The sequence below is a fragment of the Castor canadensis genome, chromosome 11 (assembly GCF_047511655.1).
Source record: "Castor canadensis chromosome 11, mCasCan1.hap1v2, whole genome shotgun sequence".
NCBI lineage: Eukaryota > Metazoa > Chordata > Mammalia > Rodentia > Castoridae > Castor > Castor canadensis.
The window spans coordinates 132,639,102-132,662,192 of NC_133396.1; the positions used below are offsets into that span (position 1 = coordinate 132,639,102).

At 34.1% G+C, this 23,091-nt stretch overlaps 1 long non-coding RNA gene across 3 annotated transcripts in view; it reads left to right on the plus strand.

Annotated features, from left to right (window-relative positions):
* LOC141413982 (uncharacterized) overlaps positions 1 to 14,514 on the plus strand; it is a 66,567-nt gene extending 52,053 nt beyond the window's left edge. For 2 of the 3 annotated variants that reach the window (XR_012439064.1, XR_012439065.1), the window contains one exon: positions 983 to 14,514. This is a non-coding gene — a long non-coding RNA (uncharacterized lncRNA). The remainder of the gene's footprint in view (positions 1 to 982) is intronic. The other variant, XR_012439066.1, reaches the window with a different exon arrangement.
* The last annotated feature ends 8,577 nt before the right edge of the window (positions 14,515 to 23,091 follow it).

The following is a 23,091-nucleotide window of genomic DNA, read 5'->3' on the forward strand; positions in this document are numbered from 1 at the left end:
TTTATATAGAACAGTGAGGGAAGGTATCTCTAAAAGAGTAAATTTTGGCCAGAGACATGAATAAAGTGAGAAAAGTGAATCTAAGTCAGGCATTCTAGGCAGAGGAAAAAGTACGTGCAAAAGCCCTGGTGGTAACTTATATTTGGCATGCTCTGTAAAGAGCAAAGAAAACATTGTGCAGAAGTAAAAGCAAAAGTGAGTGAGGAGAAGAAAGAGAGGTGGGACATAAAATGAAGATGGTCATTCAGATTGTTCATGTGAGTCCTGGGCCTTGATTTAATAATAACACAGCTTACCAAGCTAAGCTGTTAAAAAGTGGGGAGAGGTTTGCAGAATACTGGAATGTGCACAGCATTCAATGCAGAGCTAGATACCATGAATTTATTCACATTTACAAGTTACAGTGATGGCAATGAAAATAAGAGAAGTGAAGATGCAGTTTTCTACTCTTTATGTGATTAATAATGACAACATACTCAGAGAGAAAGGGAAGGAGGCAATTCAGTACCAAAAGGGAGACGTAGAACACTTAAGAAAGGCGGAATAGAAAGACGTCGTTGGCAACCACACTCAGAGAGCGTGAAGTGTTAGTGTTTTAGTCCTAATATGAGTTGTGGGTTTTTGTGTGCACCTGTGTTATGCTGTGACATAATGGAATTTCATTAAGTAATCAGTCATTGAAATAACCATGGTTTCCTTTCACCAAACTGTTTATTGTAAGCTACTATTTGATCTAACTAAAACATTACCAGTCTGGTCATTTCAGCTCTTTAAAATAATCTCCCTGGGAAGAGATGGTTCTCTCATTGTTGATAACCTCAATCCAAATTCTGTATCTTTTAACATTTATCGTCAACAAAAGGGTGAATGGAAAAATAAATAAGACTATAAATAATAAATAACAATATACCTTATTACACATATTATTAAGTTTTTCTACTACTTATTTTATACCTCCATCAAATTCTCTTGTTTAAAATAGGTCCAATGGTACTAATGAAGAGAAATTTTCAGATCATCTACTGACTCTTGAAAGATAGCAGTAGTTTCATTGTGACCCCATGGCTTTCTCTTGGAGAGGAAAAAACACTTTATCAAGTCTCAAAGGTTAGTCTTGGAGGATTTTTAAAGGAAATTCACTTCAATTTTGTGTAACAGTGTGCAATTAATACACTCATAGAGATTTTATTTATCAAATTAAAAAGCATGCACTATATTTAGTTTGGAAAAGAGTTATAAAAATTGGTGGGAAAGAATCTCATGTAGTTAGCAGAATATGTAGACTTTTAATTCTCTTCCTTATCCAGAGGGCACAGCAACTGGGCAGACTGCCTACTATACATTATAAATTAACTCCATTCATTCTAAAAACCCATTCGTTATTTGCCTGCTTTGAGTTTTGGCTGCCCTAATTAATCGCTGTTGTATAATTCATACACTTAGGCCCTGCGAGGAGGGCTGTGTGTTTCCAACTATAATCACACACTTTGAAAATGGCCAAGTGTCACAGACAATGGCTCCTTCCCAGCCTGGGAGACAGACTTTCTGTCTCTGATTTATGGGCTGAGTCCTCCTGGAGACAATTGCTGGGGAGGAGGCGATGCACAGCCTAGGGCAGATTACTTGCCCTGGGCCTTGACCATATCGCCTGAAAGCTGTCACTCGAGCCCTGGGAGGAAGCTCAGAGGCCCTGGTAAGGTAAAAGAAGCATACCCATTACCTCCAGCTTCTTCGGGTTACATTTGCTTTCCCCAGCCCCAACCCTGTGTGGCGAGCTGAGCCTGGGGGCCCTGACTCTGCCTTCCTTGTGCAGGCCTAGGAGCCTGAAGCCAAGGGACCTTGGCTGGAGGATGAGTATTGCCACTTCAGGCCTTCTCAGCTAGCTAAGTGCAGCAGAAAGGGTAGCAGAGGCTGGAGTAGTGCAAGACTCAAAAATAGCTTTTGCGTTTCAGAGGAATGGAAAATGAGCTTTACGTTGGTCTACTCTCCGTTCAGAATGAAAAATCTGCCCATCTGATTACTTTTCTAATTACTTTTCATTTAGCTCATATAATGATGCAATAAAATCATTTTCAAAGAATTGTATGCTTAAAAAAGCAAACCAACCAATAAACAACAACAGAGCCATACTTGTCTAGAAATTTATTTATTTATGGGAAATCCCTGAACCATCTTATCAGGGAATCAGTCATAAAAAGCCAGTTCTTTTCTGCTCATTGATCTCCAAGTAATTTCAGTAACAAGAACAAAGTCAGGACTCTGCAACAGATATGGATGGGAACTCGGGCTCCTTAAGATGGCTGGCAAAACACACAGACCTGATAGAGAATTTTAGACCTCTGGAATAAGCTTTGGTCCTGGCCAGACACAGACTCAGAAAATTTGCTTTATATGTACTTCTCAGTTCTCATTTTCTATTCCTCTACGGTCTTAGAAGAGTTTTATTTTTTAAGACTCCAATTGTCTATATGTTAGTGTACATAGATTGAGTTAGGGGCCAAAGCAAAAGTGAAAGCCATAAAATTAAATTCAAGCTAGTATAATAGTTAATACATTGCCTAACTAGCTACATTAATAATAAATATTAATAAAGACTTCTTATATATATAGTGAAGTGTCTCACATAAGGGCTAATAGAACTTGAGCTGTTTTTGCATTTGTTTAGGGCATCAATTCAACAATGGAAAGATATTTTGAGAAAATACAATTTTAAGGTTCAATGTGCATTTCTGCAGGTAAATCTTAGGTCTATATTCATGTCTGGACTTGTACTTCTGCATTTCAAATATTGAAGAATAAGGTAACAGTTTTGAAAGATGCGAAAGAGATAAAGAGGAGGAGGAGGAGGAAGAGAAGTGGAGGGGTGTGGAAGGAAGGAAAAATGTCCAAGAAGTCAAGGACTAGTTATTTATTGCAAAGTGTAGACCATTCAACTCTCCCAGAAAAAAATAGCAAAGAAAAACCTTCATTAAGCATCCTTGCTTTTCATCAAAGAGAAAAGGAATGGACACTTCTATTTCATGACATTTTGAGATCACGTGTCTTTGCCTATGGCTCTCTGGGAGATGTTGGCTTTCCACATGGCAACAGTGATGATACTAAGCTAAAAGAACTGGAAGGGTTTAGTCTCGGAAATGCATTTGTGAAAAAAAATAGGAGATGAAAGGAATCAGGAGAATAAATATCTTTGCAATGAAGCATTATAAAACTCTAGGTATTATCTGTAAATTGAAAGAAGATAAAAATAGATTCATAAGATAAATTTTAAAACATGGAAGAAAAGCTAGAGCAATAAGCACAACCTGGAAAGCTGGACAGAGAATTCTGTCCTGACCACAAACTTCCCTGAGCACCCAAAAGAAAAGGAACTGATCGTCCAAATCAATTAAGAAAGAAAAGGAACTGATCATCCAAAATGGTCCTGGAGTACGGACAAACTCCTGGTTGTCTCTTTATATTTTTATGGGGTTTCAGACAGGTCACATTTAAATCTACATTTCCTCTCTCATGAACTAAAGTGAGCAAACTAGACTAGTGGTAAACATTGAAAGAACTAGAAGTTTAAGTACTAAACTCTTGTGATAGAGTGTATAATCTTAGACTATTCTTTTTTAATATAAAAATAGAATTAGCTTGGAAAATCTCTCATTACTTTATGAGATAATTATTAATTTTGGATGTACTTCTTAAGATTTCTTTTCATCAGAGAATGTATATATTTGTATATTTAAATGGGAAATAATCCAAATTTTGATGCATTTTCTTTTTGCCTAATAATCTATATTCAAAGTAGTACGACCTATCTAAAGTACAATATAGGCTTTATTAGTAGCTATTCCTCATATTTGTGTTCTTTGAAGTTCAATCATGGACTTGTATACTTTCCAGTTTCAAAAAAGAAAAGAAAGTTAATTTTAAATGGTTTTGTTTGTTTGTTTGTTTGTCTCCCTAATGTAATCTGTGAGCTAATGGTCTGTGTGTGTGTAGTATTCAACTTTCCAAATGTAACAGTGTACAGGAGTAAACGGGACACTGGTAGCTCATACCTATTGTCCTGTGTGCTTGGGAGGCTAAGATTGGGAGGATCCCAGTTGAAGATCAGATGGAGGAAATGTTTGGTGAGACACCATGTCAACCAACAAGTGGCCAAACTACGCGGGAGGATGACAGAAGAATTACAATTACAGGCCAATCCAAGCAAAAAAGTTTATGATTCCCCATCTCTACAGAATAAACATGGGTGTGGTAGTCTGTGCCTGTCATCTTAGGAAGACTGCCTCAGACCAGCCCAGACTGGCCTGGGCAAAAACCAGACTCTATCTCTAAAATAACCAAAGCAAAAAGAGCTGGAGACATTGCACAAGTGGTCAAGCATCTTTCTACCAAGCACGAAGCCCTGAACTCAAACATTGGTATCACCACCAAAAAACTAAAAAACAGTTTATAGGAGCAGAATAATTCGGTTTTGCTAAGACTGAAAACAAAAGAAAATTTCCACTCAATAGCCACTTCTTAAAGCATTAGGGAAATAATATTATCTCAACTAATACAGGAATTGAATCTCAGGAACAGTAAATTGTTAAGTGCCAAATCAGTTTTCTTTCAGCCTCACTCCCTTGACAATTACAGTCTTCTCCTGGCTGTCTGCAGTCACAGCCATCTGTTACAGCCACATCAAGCCACGTTGAAAGCTTTTTTCTCTCCTTCTTGCTTGCTTTTCTTTCTCTCTTTCTTTCTTTCTTTTTCCTTTCCTTCCTTCCTTCTTTCTTCTCTCTTCCATTTTCTCTCTTTCCCAATTCCTAAAGCAACTATATCTTTAACATATCAGTCTCTAACATCTTTAAAAATATAAAAACCAAAGAGTGATCAGATGTTCAATGGTTCATGTACAAAAGCATGAAAGTAAGTCATTTTAAAGGAAACCATTAACTTCATTCACTCTTATTTTTCTTAAAATAGAAATATTCTGTCACACTGAGATTAACTGTAAAGACTCAGTCTCATGTAGCTTCATTGAATGTGGAACTGTAAAATGCATTCTCCCTCTCCCACCGCCATTATCACGTAGACACACCCAACTGTCCTAAAGAAGAAATGCCATGTTTTGGAAACATATGCTATTTACAAGCATGTAAATATACTGATTTTTAGGAGACATCTGGTTTTAATTTCTCAGTATTTTGTGCGTATTTTAATTTGATTATTTCTCCCAAAGTATTCCAAATTTGTAACAATGGATATTTATCTAATTTAAAAATTTTACTGTCCATTCCAACAAAATATCTTTAGTAATTATAGAGACTTACAAAAATAATACTTTTGATATAATATTAGCTTTCACTAACGTAAAATGTTACATTTAACAGCAGAGGAAAATTCAGCTCTTTTCCATTACTTCAGCCATATGCCTCAAGCTATTTCCTATAATAGATGTGAAAGCTTATTTGTTGATATGTTTTTTCTCCAAGGGACATTTTTAGCTTTTGGATGTTAATTTTCTAATCTCAAGGAAACGATAATTCCCTGGAATGCTCCCAAAATTTTGCAGTATGAGAGAATTCGGGTAACGTAAAAGATACTTCATTAAACTATGATGTTCGTTAGCGATGTGGTCTTAGGGTTTATTTAGCAGTATGTTCTGAAAGTAGCATCATTTTACAGATGTTTGTATCATTCACATGGTCTTAATGAAAAAGGTAGAATTGAGAATATGAAATAAACTTTATAAATAAATATTTAGGTTAAAAACTCTCATTAAGTAAACAATTTAGTAACCCTAAAAACTGAGAGTTATTGTGAAAAGGTTTCACCAGAAAATAAACCCTAAAAGCAAATGTAAGAATATTGTTTTGCACATTTCTCCCTCTCCAGAAGGACAGAATTTCTCTATAAGTCTCATTATGTACAATATTGTCTTCTCTGTAGTTAAGTATGGGGTATGGGGAGAGACTAATTGAGTTGAACAAATCTGTCAATATGTTTGAAACTACTTTAGGTGAGTATAGAAATCAGTTTGTTGGTCAGAATTGCTTCTTTTGAAAAATGAGAAGAAAGCCAATGTAACATTAAGAAGTGCAATTGAGGCAATGTATGATGACTACAAATTACAAGGTAAACAGGTGTTTCAGAGAAAGTTGTACTGAAAGATGAAACAAGAGATTACAAGACAATTGAGTGCTTGTCACTTTTTTAGACATTGACATGAACTGATTTTAATAAAGGTGAAAGAAGTGATGGAAAAAAGATTCTAAAATAAGTTATTTTATGTTATTTTAATGATCTTTCTATTGGTATCTTTTGGAGGAAATATCTCCTAGTGAAAATTACTTTGATGAAAAAACAAAGAAGGCTAGAATATTTTCCCTGACATACATTACAATTGACAGCATCTTAACTAATAAGAAGCCCTTGGGTTTCTCTAATCTGGCTGTAGAACAAATTTTCCATTTATATAGATCTTCTCATAAATATCAATATTTATGTTTGTTACATTGACTTGTGGATAAACATATCTATACATTTATCTGAACACTCTTGTCCCTTTGGAAGATGGTATCATAACTAGGAAATTTGCCACTGGTCAAAACTTTTTGGCCATTGTCTTAAATCCAAAATCACTCAGTTTCCAACTCCATACTCAAATGCAACAACTTTCCATCTTTTGAAAATGACTCAAATTTCAAAAATAGCTGAGATATATTTAATGTTAGTATGTGGTAAAATATTTGAAATCTTTGGTGAGAACAGAAGTAGGTAACAATTCAAAGGACTTTTGTCCAGTCAGGTCAGTTTAGCCTTCTCTCCTCTTCCCCATTTTGCCTTTCACTAAATAAAACTTGGGATAATTTATTAAAATGTTTTTCATGGGCCTTGAATTATTATATTTTCCTTAGGACTCACATGGTTTGATCAACAGAGATGACGTGGAAATGTCTTCAAATGAATGTTTTATTGAAAGAATTATACGGTTCTTTAAAAAGTGCTTGAAGAGCAATGAAAGGTTTAAAATGTTAAATTTTAAAATGTGATAATTTTGTGCACATTGTTAGAAGAAAAGATATTGTTCACTTGCACAGGAGAGTAAATCCCTAATGTAAAGAAGCACTTCATTAAAGAATGAGGATTGTTTGTCTAAGACTTTGTTCTGTGGAGCACTTATTTCATAAGTGGCTAAGATCACTAATGAGCCTATTTAAATTTTCCATGTCTGAACCTTTGAGAATTATTAGGTTCTGTGACTTGGACCTTTGATTCCAGTGCATCCAAATGCATGGAGCTCCAATTTGGAAGTTAACTCCTGTTGCACAGGTAAATGGGGGACAGAGACTGTGTCTGGTTGGTTGAATATCCAAATACGTGGGCCAGGGACTCAAAGAACAGGCAACTAACACATGTTGAGCACCTACTGTATTCTAGGAAATATGTCAGTTCCATAAATGGCCATTGAACAATCTCTAAACACAAGGATCTCACTACTGAGTGGAGAGGTAGACCTATGAAAAGAACTTTGATGCCATTCTTGGCATTCCTCTTTTTCATTTTTAGAAAATGTTTCACAGAGAAGAATGTGTAACATTGAATAGAACTCTGTCCTCTTGGAATACTCGTCAATAACCTTTTACTGTATCCCATTCCCCTCATTTTAAAGGTCAACTGTAAATATAAGATGGCCCTTAAGTTTCAGGGTGCATATATGCAACATAATTTACATTGTCTTTTTGTACAATTTTGGAGAAAAAAGATCTTTAATTCATAATTACAAAGTAAAAAAGGTGTTAAAATAGAAGTTAATACATTACATATGTGGGATGATCAACAGGGGGTCCAGTGAGGAGTGAACATCACATCTGTCACTATTTGATAGTGTGCCCAAGATTACTAAATATTCTTCAGGCTCTGTGTCAATTGAGTGTACAATTTGATTTTTTTGAGGATAAATATTCACTTTTATCCTATGGCAGTATGATGAGTTTGTGCTCCACTTATTCCATAAAGAATCATGTATTTGTGAGTATATCTATACTGTTAATATCTGCAATTTGTTATAACTAAGCCTGTTTTTTCAAACTCCACGCATGTGTAACCCTTTTTTCTAGAAGAAATTTAGCTGTCTTTGCATTTGTGTAACTTGCTCATGGCTAAAGTGCATTTGCTTCGTTGTTGGAATGTGGCAGCTGTTTTATAGCTTCCAGGCAACACTGAGAACTAGTTTTAAGACAGGAAACTGGGAAGAGCAGAGTGTTTAATTTGGAGCTTCAGAGGGGATAGAAAAAAACACCTACCTTAACTTTGATCCCAATTTATCTAGTTAATACTCTCACTGAAAAATATAAACTATAAGCCACTCTATCTATTATTACTGGTAAATCATGCTTGGAAACATTTCTGCAAATGGGTCAATGGTATCAGGTTTCTTCTGCATTGATCTGCAATGACAATTTATGATTAATACAGAAGAGAGACTGCTTATATATTAAGTTCAAAAAGAATAATCCTGGAAAGCCTAGTACAATTATACCATGTGTTTGCTAGGAACTACTTGTTTTCTATCTGGGTTAGTAGTGGTGGAAAGTTGTTATTTCAGTGTCTATGAAATGATTTCGTAAGGATTGCCTCAATCAAATCACAGCTTTCCACTTTTACCTAATAATATCAAAGATTGTTCGCTTCCATCTCTGATAGACTTTCATTTATCATAGATACTTTTAAAAAGTTTAAATTATTAATTTGTCTGAAAAACAGGTAAATATGAAGGGAAAGAAGCTCACAGCAAAGATTTGGAAATTGTTTAGAGGGAAACTTTCTTATTGTGAAGAAACTTTCTCATTTATCTGTCTGCCCAATTTATGGAAATGTAGTTTGACATATAATTTTCAAGTAACTTTTTTGGAAGGAAAGAGTTATAAAGAATATAATGAGGGATTTAAAAATGTTAAAATATCTAGATTATGACATACATTTAAGAAGAAGCATCTCCATGTTGGTAGAAATGAATAGTACCTAAGTAAAGTCTTTTTGTTCTTCAATTATGATTTCAACTAATCAAGTTGTCATGTGATTCTATGCTTCGGGAAATAAACTGATCTATTAATGTTTTTAAAGCAAAAAAAAATTACAAATTATTAACCAACTACTGTTTTTCCTGTTTGTTTTTTTAAAAGGCAGGATGGAGGAAATTTAAGTCTCTGGAATTCTCTCTTTGAGTAATAAAATACAAACAGATAGATAGTATCAATTTGTAGACTCTTAGGAGAAGAGGTCTTTATTAGAGTCCAAAATCAATGCAGTCCTCTGGACACTTAATCCAAACATGTCATTGTAACACATATTTGATGAATAACTTGAACCAAGGTATTTCATTTTCATAGGGCCTATTGAGAAATATAATATTTAACTGTAATGAAACCTTGACTTTTGCTGAAATACATTTGCAGCCTACAAGTTACCTGTGGAGAGAACACAGTAACCTGTGGTTACATCGGGGGAAGTTTAGTAGATGTTGAATAATTAGATTATTCATTCCTTGTAGGCAATTTCAATGATGTAAACCACAATGTGTGTAACATGTATCAAAACTCAATATAAATAATCATATTCTCATTTTCCAAATATACTATTTTACATGAAATTAATAATATAAGAAATATTTTAGTAGAGACATAGGTTATTACTTAAAATTCATCAGGTTCTGCTAATTGATTTAAAAAATTGTGCATAGAATGTACCTAGAAATACAATTAATTTTATATCATAATTTTTAAATTTCCACGTATTGTTCCTTGAAATACATTTTTCACTATCTTTTGTCTCTCTCCCTCCATCTTAATCATTCAAACATTTTTTGACTACAAACTTAGTGATTACTAAAAGCTCATGGGGAATAAAATAGTAAAATATACATTGTTTCACACAGATTGATGTAAAAAACATTTGGTATCCTGTTGATTGAGAGAACAGATGCTTGTATAATTTATGAATCCAGAAATACATCCACAATATCTTCCAAAAATAGTAAAGAATTCCAATAACATAGTGGGAAATGCAGTTAAAAAGCTTGAGAGACTTTTTGAATGGAGGATACAAAACTTGAAAGATGTTAGCAATATTTTAAAAATACAATTATAATAACTTGTCCCATAGTGTAGCACAATATAATAATAAACAATATTACATTGTTTCACGTGAAAAAAATTAAAAGCCTAATATGGTGGGGTTTTTTAGATTATGCATTTAAGGTCTTCATTGGCAAATTTTAACAGCTTAAGTAAGGGGCTTATCTCTTTTCTAAGACATAGTATATTTTTTCTAGAAAGAGACTTAATTTTGTTAAAACAAATGTTTTTCTTTCAGAGTTAATTTTATTATTAATAATAACATAATGAATTCTATTCCTAATATGGTAGTATTTACTTTAATTAATTTTAGAATTATTTTGAATACAAGTTAATGCGTAACCTTTTCAAATTGTGGGAGTAATCAACCGTTAGTACAAAGTCTTGGCTCCAGGACAATACATTTCTCTGCTAAAAATAAATGCTTCCAACCATGACATGGCATGGCATTGTTTACGAAAAACATAAACATGGCTTTGACTGTTAGTTGAATTATTCATTATATTCAATTTACTCTTAACTTCACACTGTTGTTGTGCCTTCTATAATAAGAGATTTTTTTCTATCTAAAAGCATTTTCCTTATAAATTTGTTCTTTATTCATTATTCCAAAAAGAAAATTATTTGATAGCCAATAAAATTTATCTGCAATATAAGCTCATGAGTTTGGGAAAAATGTGGCAATATGTGTGTTTTCCTTCCTTCCTTCCTTCCTTCCTTCCTTCCTTCCTTTCTTGTTTGCTTCAGCAAGTCTTCAGTTTAGCTCAAAAAACACCAAAATAGTTTTCCAGTAGATAAACCTTGAAAGGTTTTTTCTAAAGTGATGATTTGGTAAATGTTTAAAAATACAACAGCATTTAAAAACTTGTGTATTTCTATGTAGCTCCGATGGCATGATGATTTGGTTTTAAATAACGTAGGACTTAAACTCAAGGACAAGAAAGTCTTTTGAAAGGTGGTGAGGAATAATTATCCTGAATACAGTGCAGTCCTCACCCTCTGTGTAGTGTGGAAAATAAGAACAGGGATGCATTAGGTTAATCAAAGGCTCCTAACTTTGGAAAAGTTTAAGATTAATTGTAACTTTTAAGTAGACATCAATCCTCTTCAGAACTACCTGTCTTGGAAGAACTCTCCCTGCCTATGGGTCACTACCACCTACCAGGTAAGAAACCCACACAGCACAGTACTGTGTTTCACTGGAAATGCTACTGGGCCTTTTAAAAAAGTAATATATTTTGAGGCTAGCTAGAAATGATGCCATATATATATATATATGGCACATATATATATATATGGAATATATATATATGGAAAATATATATATACAAGTTTTTAAATGCTGTTGTATTTTTAAACATATATATATATATATATATGTGCATGCTTGCTTGGTCTTTAGCAGTGTAAGTAGAAGTGACAAAGCAGTCGTTTTTGAAGAAAAAAAAGTTAGAATCTTAGAAGAACGGGATTTAATCTCCATCCAGGTCTTAAACAATAATGAGTACCACACTATACTTTATGCAAAATCTATTCTAAAGAGTTACTCAGTAGTTGAACTATAGGAGAATGATTTTATTATGCAGATTTTACCCAGAAACTAAAACTTACAGAGGCTATGTAACCAAGCCAGTGATTGGCAGATCTGGTCCACTGCCTCTGTTTCATCGTCCTTTGTTTAGTTGATTACCTGATTTTGCCCAGTAAAGAGCACTTTTTCAATTCCTACAAGGCACATGCACAGAAAAGATTTACACTAAAGAGGTTGCATGAATGCATTGTTTCCTAAAAAAGTTTCAATACAGCATGTGATAATAAATGGTTATTATAAGGAAGGAAGGATACACAAAAAATAATTTTGTAGGCTATTATTAAAGGTACTGATCATGTTGAAGTTATATTGGTTGATTTTAACCAATTCCATGAAACTATTAATATTTGTACTCTTAATGGCTTTAATACAAAACCAAACATTTATGATTTATTTGTATCTTAGAGTAAACATTGATGTGGGTTTTTATATTGAACTCTGGTTGAAATGTATATTAAAATCCATCAATTGTTTTCCATCACTGGTTAATTTTGCCAAATAGTGCAAAGATTGTATTGCTTTGTCTACAAAAAATTCATAAGACATTTCATGAAGTAAGTAATATAGACTTATTTTCACAGTTTCTGAGAAAGAAAGAAACTTTTCAGGCTTTTTGCTGTCAACAGGAGTAAGAACTAGCAGTAATTATAAAGCTCTTGGAAAACAAAATTGTAGTCCCTTCTGGGTTGCCAACATTTCAGTAGTAGAAGAGGTCTAATCTGAGCCCAGTTTTGGCATGACTTGTTCTGATTTTCCCTCTTGCTTGGTGGAAAACCATGTCCAAGTTCTCAACTTGGCTCCTTATTGCATTTTGTTAGTTTTGACCTCCTTCTATTGAAGTATCCAGAAGCTCCATAATCACTATTACAATGACCCAGAATTAGCATTTCTGTACCGGCATTTTACCTGTATTGCCAGGAAGGAAAACGTGCAGCTGTTGAAATATTTCGTGAGATTTCAAATCCTGAACAGAGGAATAAATCCTCTAAGAAAATGGAGAAATGGGTCTTAGAACCCCAAAATACCAGCTAAGTTGGGATTTCAGGTATGATGAATTTCAGAGATAGTGTCATTTCTTTGGTGTGGTGGAGTGGGCAGCAATGATATATTTTAATGCAACTTTTTTCCTTATATTTTAAAAATATTCATATTTGTGACAAAAAAAATAAAGCTAAACTCTAAATCCATTCAAGAGTATGTCTTCCCCTCTTCAATTTTCAACTAAGTAACTAGAAGTAAGGGTAAAATGTGTGTGGTAGCAAGCTCTCATTCCCTTTCATTTGTCCAGATCAATGCTCACATACTCAATTTAGGCCAAGGCATCAGGCAGAGGAAAGGGCTGTAGACTGATATTGAGATGCTCTATTTCACACACTTGCCCTCTGGAACGACTGGCAGAGGCAGTCACTTAAATTAAATACAGGTCATCAAACAAGATATATAATCTATTTCTAAAACAGACAACTTCAGCTTCCCAAATCCCCATGGCCTTTTACTGAGGCACATTGCACTACTTCTTCGTGTTCCTCTGTCAATTCATGTTAAAGTTTGCTTTGTTTACAAGCGGTGTTTCATGAATTCTGTGACCCTCTTGCTCAAAGCAAAGAAAATGCTTTGGTTTATTTATGACCTACTAACCTTAAGCAAAACTGAAATATTTAGTGCTCCCACAAGCTTAGTGATGAAAAATAAAAGCCAAAATAAATCTGGCCTTAGTGCAAGTCAGTCTTTTCCTGTCCAAATGACCTTCCAAAATTAGGGAGAAAGGAATGAGGGGATACTTATCCAAAAGTGACCTATTTCTTATGGTTCTTTTCATTTAAGGAAAACTATGCAAGAATGCAGATTGATCCCACCAATCAAAAATTCTGGAATTGTGAACATTGTGTTCTAAAAAATGACAATGCACACTTTGTGACAGAAAATGTAATATCCAGTACCAAGATTTTTTAAATAAACTTTTAAAATACTTTTTAAAATAACAATAAATGTAAATGATTTATAGATGACAATTAAGCTACGAAAAATAAGAATGTGGAAGAGATTAGGATCAAAAGATATAAAGCAGTGATTGAAAACTCACGTGAATGAGCAGCAAATGGAATTGAGTCAGCAAGTGGAACAACTTTTCTGAGAATACAGAACCCTGAAGATAGTTCTCTTCTCCGACACCTGGGCATAAATATTAACAGCAGACTTACCTTATTTTCTATTGTGGAGACTTTAAAATGTTAAGGGACTTTAATTTTCAACAAACTATAACCAGGTGAAACATGCATCTAGTTTTCTCCAGAGGAGGGGAAAGAATTGCTATGTTTACTATTAATATTTTATTTGTAAATAATGAGATTTAAATGTACTTTCTTATTTTTAGAAAGGAATCATTATAAGACTTCTAAAAATGTTAACAATATTCAAGACTTCTATTTTAAGAATTTGAGAAATTCAATCTTAAGTTCATTGAATTCTTCAAAGAATATCTAGGGAAATGCTCTGAAAAATAAATAAGAACATGGTCATACATTGCAATTCAGTGAAACTCCTCCAGACGTTTGCTCATTAGTAGGTGAAATGTGTATTTTGTATTCAGGCAAAAAAACACTTTAAAGTCTTATCACAGTATCCCTATTATACAAATGCTGGCAGATGTAGCCAGAGATGTATAGGCATGGTTGAAAACCGGTTCATTTTGACCTGACACTAAGGCCAGGATAAGCAGGCAAAAGAACACGAGCAAAAACCCTTGTTCCTTCCTATTATTGCTTATACTCTCTCTACAACAAAATTAGAAATAAGGGCAAAATAGTTTCTGCTGGGTATTGGGGGGGGAGGGGGAGGGGGCGGAGTGGGTGGTAAGGGAGGGGGTGGGGGCAGGGGGGAGAAATGAACCAAGCCTTGTATGCACATATGAATAATAAAAGAAAAATGAAAAAATAAAATAAAATGTACCTTCTGAAAAAAAAAAAAAACACGAGCAACATACGTTCAGGTGCAATAATGCAAACAAATGAGTCCTCAGTCCTGTGATGCTGTTCTTGCCAGCTGCTTATATACAGAAATGCCCATATTCTTCTAAGGAGCCATACTTTCCAGGAAAAATTTCTTATTTCAAAATATGCATCAAATGCTCCAACATCCACCTTCCTAACTGTTTTGTGTTCTATGACTATTTATTGCCTTGATGCATACCTTCCATAAATCACTCACCCATTTTTCCAAGAAATATCGGTTAAAGTTTCCCTGTAAAAATTTTGTCTTAAAGGTACTCTAAGTGAATGGAATATCAGAATGTATAAAATATTGTAGTAGCTATTTCATTAATAGTTTAAGAACAATTGCATTTGACCTGAATAGAACACACATCTTCAAAGTAATATTCCAAATTATTATCAGTTGTCTAACCCACAGATAATTACAACCATATTGGATGCCTGTTAGGTGTATGAACTAGTGACTTTCTGTCCTGGCTTGATACATACAAAGGGACTTCTGTTTTAACTGATGACAAAATTATCATAAGTAGTTACAACAACATATTTGTTAGAGTTCACACTAATTTAAAAATAAGTATTGTTCACAAAACACTCAGAAAAGAGGGACATAAAAAAGAACCCCTCTTCCACTCACCCATCAAAAGGTGTTATGAGTTTCATATCCAGAACAATTGGAAATGAATAGCTTGTAACAGATTCCATTTATCATTTAGTGTGTTAATGAGGTGTTTGTATCATAAAGTTAGGAAAAATGGGTTCAACTTGTTTCTTCATTTATAATTTGTTCAGAATTTTATAAATAAGAAGGTTTTTAAGACATTATAATAATTAAAAAATTACTTTATAGTAAAATATAATAGTATAAACAGAAAATGGTAATGACGTTAAATTCATTTCAGGAAATCTAAGAATTCTGCCACATTTGTATTATTCACATGCATCATGGGTACCTACAACAAGCATAACAAAATTTTAATTGGATTTGATACCTCAAATTACTTTGAGTAACAGACTATCCCTGTATTTAACAATGGGATCATTCTATCTCTGGGACTAAGCAAAGGCAGGCATTTTAAAAACTCAAAAAAACAGATCCTTTTCCTTCATGTAACCTAATGTGGAGGTTTGGAAACTCTTGGTTGGAAGAATTACGCTTCCTTGCTTCCATTTTCTTTAGAAATGACTTGAAATGCATAAAATGTATGAATAAAGGCACTCTGCTTTTTCTCTGCCTCTTGCCCTTTCAAATCCTTACAGGTACCAGAAAGGCAGCAGAATTCTGAGCTCAGAGGTTGCTTCAGTGAACATTCAACGCTGTCGGTGAGTTTGGAATTAAAAGTTAAAACCATCGGCCGTTGATTGTACCCTATGGCTAACCATCTACTGCACGGCTCTCTGAGGACAGAAAACCAACTCAGGACTCACCAGGACCTCCTCTTCCCTGTGCAGAGATCATTTTAAAAAGGTCACAATCAACATTCATTGCTGTCGGTGGGTTGAACTGTGTAGACAAGCTCACTGAACAATGAATGCAACTGTGGCCCCTCTTTTTGCTATCACAATCAACAGACATTCCATCTTTGAAAGATGGTAACATTTTTCTTCACTTTAGCTTTTCTCATAGGCTTCTGGTTCATTCATTCAATTTATATCACATGATCAGATTTCAGTGAGAAAGGCACTAATGAAAATAAGAATAACACTTCTTTACATTTCTGTAGGCTAGTGTGCACTTTTTATAGAAAGTAAACTACTTAGTCTACAGAACCTGTAAGTGTCTGTCTAGGTGTGCACACCCTACTGCTGTTGCAGTATGGACGAAAAGAAGAATGAAGAAGCAGGTCAGCCCCTATGTTTTTGGCACCATGTCTTTAAAACAATTAAAAATGTCTGCTTTTCTATATATCTTGTTAGGTTTCCTGGTCAGATTGGAATTGAAACATCACATAATTTAATAGTTCTGCTCTCTTGGTGGGAACTCACTTGAATATGTCCTCTTTCTAGGGAATTAGCAAAGAAAGAAAATTGTGCATAAATAACATTTTTGATAATAATTTAATAGTTTTATTTCTGTAATCAAATTTTAACTTTAACATGATATTTTACCCACTTTCCTTTTGTTCCTCCTTCCAAGAATTTGATCTTAATTGTTAGACTTACAACCATGACCCATACACTCAGTCATACTTACTCGTTTAACTTTTCAGGTAAAAGAGTATGTATATCATTTTTCTTAACCAGGTTGACTTTATATTTTTAAATAGAACATTTGTTATTAAGTTTGATCACAGCAGTTCTGTTTACCATTTGTAATAATAGTAGTAGTTATATTATTATTTATAATAATAAAATGCTGTTAGAGTGTCTATGCTTGGAGTAATGAGAAGGTGTCAATGTTCATTTTAGAAATCTATCACCTATTTTATTCTGTCTGTTCCTCAACTTTTTCAATCTTATACCTTCAACTCCCACCACAGAAACCCATTCCTGGGATGCCTCTCTGACCTCCATCCCAATCCTAAAATATTTCACCATATTCAATATCTAAACTACCCTACCCCACTGTCCGCTTACTGCTTCCTACTAACGTACCTTTCATTTTCTGAACCTCAACACGAGTGTCCTTTCAGCTTCATGGTTCGTTGGGGACGGGAGGGGGGGTGCGTGGGGGGGTGGGAATCATATAGTTCTATGTGCATGTTAGTGCGTACTCATGGGTCTCCAAGTACCTCAGTTTCTCAAATCTTACCTGGCATTTCTTCCTGGCTACTCCTTAGTAGTTAGCTCAGATGTTGACCTCTTCCTCAGCTGCTCCTTTCATCATTCTACTTGCATCTATTTCACTTTCAACAGATGAGCTGACCTTGCGTTTTCATGGAGCAATCGGTTCACCTGACTGCTTCCTCCAGTTCTTTATTTACAGGCTATAAACATACAGATTCTGTCCCCATAGCTACCTCACTTTCCTCTGCCTTGCTCAAGACATCTCTGCCTCTGTGATACACTTCTCCTCCCGTAGCATTGCTGCATCCACTTAACATGTGAAGAGGATCAACTTTCTCCTCTAACAGAAAACAAAAGAAGTTTAAGAAAAAAATCTATATATGCTTCCTTCTCTCACTATTTATTCTATTCATCTCACTTCTCTTCTCTTTAAAAGCTAAGAATTGGAATGTATTATGCAACAGCCTTTAGCACCTTCTGTAGTTGTTGACTTTCCACTTCACCTCAACCACCTGTGATTTGGCTTTTTCTACCATTCCTCCCTCCCACTTGGGCATAATATCATCTTATTGAACCTACTGTTGACCAAGTCACCAGTAGGTTCTATGTTGCCAAATAAATATCACACTTATTTTTGCCAGTTATCTTCCCTGAATCCCCCTTTTGGTGTTTGACATCACTGACCACTTTTACCTAAACTCCAGACTTTATTGACTTTTGCCAACCTACTTCCTCTCACATTTAGACTTCTGTCTATAACACTGATGCCCTGTTTTTTGTTTGTTTGTGTGTTGTTTTTAATTTGCTTAATATCTAAGTGTTAGTATCCTTGTAAGACATGTCCTTGGGTTTCTTCTCTTATGCCTCAGAAACTTTGAAGGAACTTCAGGCACATGCATGCTAATTACATCTGCTTAGAAGTTGCTGACATTCAAGTATTTATGTCCAGTTAGATATCCTAACTCCACTTATTTGTATCGTGTGCATAGTCCTAAGTCTGGCCACAACCACAGCTAACTCCTCATTTATTCCCCAAAGGATAACACCCTAGATCAGCTTAGCAATGAAAGCCATCACTCTCAAAATCATCTCATGCTCCTCCCTCCTGCTTCCTGTCTTTTCCTGGACAAGAAGTGTGATAAAATAATTTACCATGTCCTAAAGATGTTCACTTCCTCTCTTGCTAAAGTTTCAATTTTTCTGTGTAATTCTACTAGTGTAGTTCGTAATTCTTACTTGAACCATTGCAGTTATCTCCTAATTAACTCTGGGTCTACCATCAGCCATCTGTTCAGTATTTTCTTCACATTGTTTAAAAATGAGTATTTTTTTAAAAATTGAATAATATTGTGGAACCCTATAGTGTACCTTAAATAAAATATACTAATATGTTTAACAGTTGGAATGTTCTGGTGGGAAAGATGTGAATATTAGCTAAATGAGAAAAAAAGTGAAATTTTATCTGGAATACCATGCTATCTCTACAGATTTATTTCACCATGTAAAGGAATTACATATAATTTAAAATTTTTCTAAAACAAATGTAACTGTTATCAGTTATCTTGAAACAGTAAAGAACTTCTTTCAGTATTAACACAAAGCAAAAAGAGGAAAAAATGGAAGGATCTGACTACATTAAACTTCAAACTGGAGCATATAAGAAGTAAAGAGAATGCAAGTGTGATTAACATACCAAGTATATAAAAGCTTTAATATAAGAAAGCAGTGAGGAAAACGAACAACTCAAGAGGTAAGTATACAAAGGTTATTAACAAAACGGTCATAGAATAATGCAGGTGAGTGAAGATACAAGGGAAAGTTTTTAACAATGAATAGCACTGTATGGTTAGTAAAGCTAATCCATGAAGAAAATGACTGTGAATCTAGTGATACTGACATGAGTATTTTCATCCTATACTAGTTATGATTGTACTGGGTTTCTGCCCTCATCCCACTTCCTTTATGAACATGTGCTTTCTCCCTTCCCAGCTATGGCATATTGGATCAGGGTACAACCCTGTCCCAGACCAGTATCACAAAGCTTTTTCTGATGTTTCTTCTAATAGTTTTACATTTTCAACTCTGTCTTTTATCATTTTGAATAACTTTTTGTATGTGATATGAAATAAGGATCCAGTTTTATTCTATTTGAATATTAATTTTCTCAACATCGTTTAAGATTCTTCTTACCCAATTGTGTGTTCTTATCGTCTTTGTGAAAAATCAACTGAAAATAAATACTTGGGTTTATTTCTGGGCTTTTTATCCTGCTACTTTGGTTGATGTGTCTACTTTTATGCTAGTACCATGATGTTTTGATTTTAATTATATCTAAAAATTAGGGAATGTGCTCCTTTTTTACTGGATGTATGAGGATTTTCAAAGCAGCATTACTTTTAAAAAATAATCATAATAGAAGCATGCTACATAGCCCAAAGTAAGGAAGGGTACATTGAATTATGAAATATACAACAGGAATAAATAGTAGCTCAAAGATGGGTGTTGGTACTGGTGGGAGGTGGGGGACATAAGGAAAGGGTGCAGAGGGTGAATGTGATGGAAATACTATGAACTCACGTGTGAAAATGGAAAAATGAGACCCGTTGAACTTATTACAGGAGTGGGGGAGAGGGATAAAGAGAGATGGAAGGGTGAATTCAACTATGATCTGCAGTAAGAACTTCTTATAAGTACTCCGTGTACTCCCAGTACAACAGTAATATGACAGTAAATAAATAAATAAGAGAAACTTGGGGAAAACAAATGGTAGATACATTTTCTTAAACTTATAAATTTGATTTAAAATTATAAATATTTTTTACTTTGAAACCATAGAAAAGAAGCTGCTTATAACTCAGATTGAGAAATAAATCCCAACCACTGAAGAAGCAACCATGAAGAAAAGAATTCAGTTTCTGAAGTCTCAGTTTTCTTATCTGTCTAATTGGTATAATATTCCCTACTGTTAGTATTGTTCTTAGGATAAATGGTACCATTGACATAATGATTTTAGCACAGGGCCTGGTACTTTGTAATAACTGGAAGCAGTGGTATCGGTCACACCACTGAACTGTGTCCCTATTATCATAAAAGTTCTTACTTTCTGTAATTTTTGGGGCCTGAATTTTGGTCATTTTTCTTTCTATTTTCATTAAATCTTCTATATTTGTAAGATCAAAATTCATTATTTTTATTTGTTAGATAATGTCAAGCCACTAAAAGATTCTTGTTTGATTTTTAAAATATCTTTATTATTAAATTCCAGATTCCTTTGTTTATTTTAATAAAAGAACTTGACCCTGCTGGAACGCAGACTCATTAGTAAGAGGCACTGATGACATTTAAAGTATTTAATGTTATAGAATAAATATCCATTCTGATTTAAATACAAACGCCCACATGCAAACAGCATAATGAGATGTTTTATAAAGGTACTTTATTTTATTTCATTCTGATCCTAACCCTGAAGATAAATTAAGATATGAAAATTTAAGATGAATAAAAGTAAATAAAACATAGGGATTTTCCATTTTGACATTTTAAGACAATGATTTATTCTTATTTTTATTTATTCAAAGGCACTTATATGAAATGATATCAAAATCAGTCATGTTTTGTGAATAATAATAATGTGCTTCGCATATGTGTAGAATTGAATTCAAAATATAAGAAAACGTTAAAAATTTTAATTAACTGCTCATTTAACTTTGGTTTTCCATAATGTACATGTGCCATTATTACAGAAAAATAATGATTCAATGATGGTTATTTCTACAGTTTTATGAGATTCAAACTTTGTCAGTTTTTGATGAAAGAAAGAATCGGAACAAACTCATGTGCCAGGATGTGCTGTGTGTGTTTGTGCTTTGTTTTGGTTTGTGTGTGTGTATTGGTGTTGTTTTATTTTTTCTTGTTTTGAGACAAAGCCTCATTATGTAGTTCAGGCTGAGTTCAAACTGAAGATTCTCCTCCCTTAGCCTCTGGAGTGCTGGGATTGCAAGTGTGAACACCACGCCTAGCTTCAGGGTATGCTCTTAAGTAATTTTGGGTAGATATTGACCAATTAGTAAGTGGTACCAAGATATCATAAGGAAGAAATCATAATGTATTTCAACTACTTAAAGAATTAGTAAGTTTTAGGTTAGTGTGCGTGTGTGTGTGTGTGTGTGTGTGTGTGTGTGTGTGTGTGTGTGTGTGTGTAGGCCCTAGGGTTTGAACTCAGGACCTTCAGCTTACTAGGGAAGTACTCTACCACATGAGCTATCTTCTCAGCCCACTTTGTTTTATTTTTCAGGTAGGATCTCTTGTCTTTTGCTTGACTCAGACTCAGATCTTTTTACCTCTGCCTCATGCATACCTGGTATTACAGGCATTTGCCACCATGTCTGGCCCTATGTGGTTATATTATATAAATAATTTTCCTGATTCAGATTGTTTAGAAAGAAGCAATCTAATTTTGATTTTGAGTTTTCTCTCAAGACTGGTCATTACTAAACTTATTTGGTTAAGGACTTTCTTTTATTTCTGAGTAAATTTTATCATTTTGTAAAATTTTATTTTAAATTTGCTTGTTTTTTTTGTTTTGTTTTAAGCTGACAGTATTCACTTCTGTACAGCGCTAAAACACTGAAGTTTTTTAAAAAAACATACTACAAGTTATGCTTAACTTTTGGTGAATTTGCAAAAAGAAAGTTAAATGAAATTACCATTTATTAAGTATACAATAGCATAGAGAAAATGTTTCCTTTAATCCTCATAGAACCACGTAAAAAATGGATAAGACTGAAAGGCACCTGATGTCTGAACTGTTAGTGTAATGACTCAAAACTGTACTGTCTAGTTCATATTCATAGTGAATCATTAAGAGAATCCACAATAGTGAACAATAGCTCAGACCGAATTATCTTTCATTGGCATTTAAGTAAAATACAAAAGGGTTTCTGCCCCCAGACTCCATATTTGGAAAGAGGTCACTAGAAGTAAGTCATTTAAGAGATGTTTTTCTTGATCATAAATGAAAATAATCTCCTCAGAGACTTTACCTGTTTTTCTATTTGCTTGTTTGTTTGGTTTTCTTTGTTGGAATTTGATGCTCTAAGCCTGGTACAAAGAATAATGTCATATATATGATAGGAAGTCAAAACTTACAATAGACATTAGTTGAATGAATGAGTAAAAAGCATCTACTCAGCAAGCAGTATCTTCAATGACTGCCTCATACAGTCCGATGCTGTGAGATGAAGTTGAGTTGTGTGTGTCTCAGAAAACCACATAAGCAACATTCACGTTTATTTCTAGCCTATAAAGTCCTAGAATTTACTTACATAATCATCTTACATGAATTTAACAGCTACATATCTTAAATCTAATTATTAATCAAAATCAAGTCATCATTGTATGAGAAGAAGCATGCAAGAAAGGAAGAAAGAAGGGAGGAAGGGAAGGAAGGAAAAGGGTTGTAAAGGGAGGGAAGAAATGAGGAAAGGAAAGTAAGGAGGAAGACTATTATAATTTTTAAAATGCCATCAACTACAGCAGTCTTAAATTTCAGAGATGTTATTATGAGAGAAAGAATCGTCTTAGAATCAATAGGATATAGTCTTCACTCTGAGAACTCACACTGATGGGTTACGTTGCTTATGTTAAATATGAAATGTGATTAAGCCTGAAA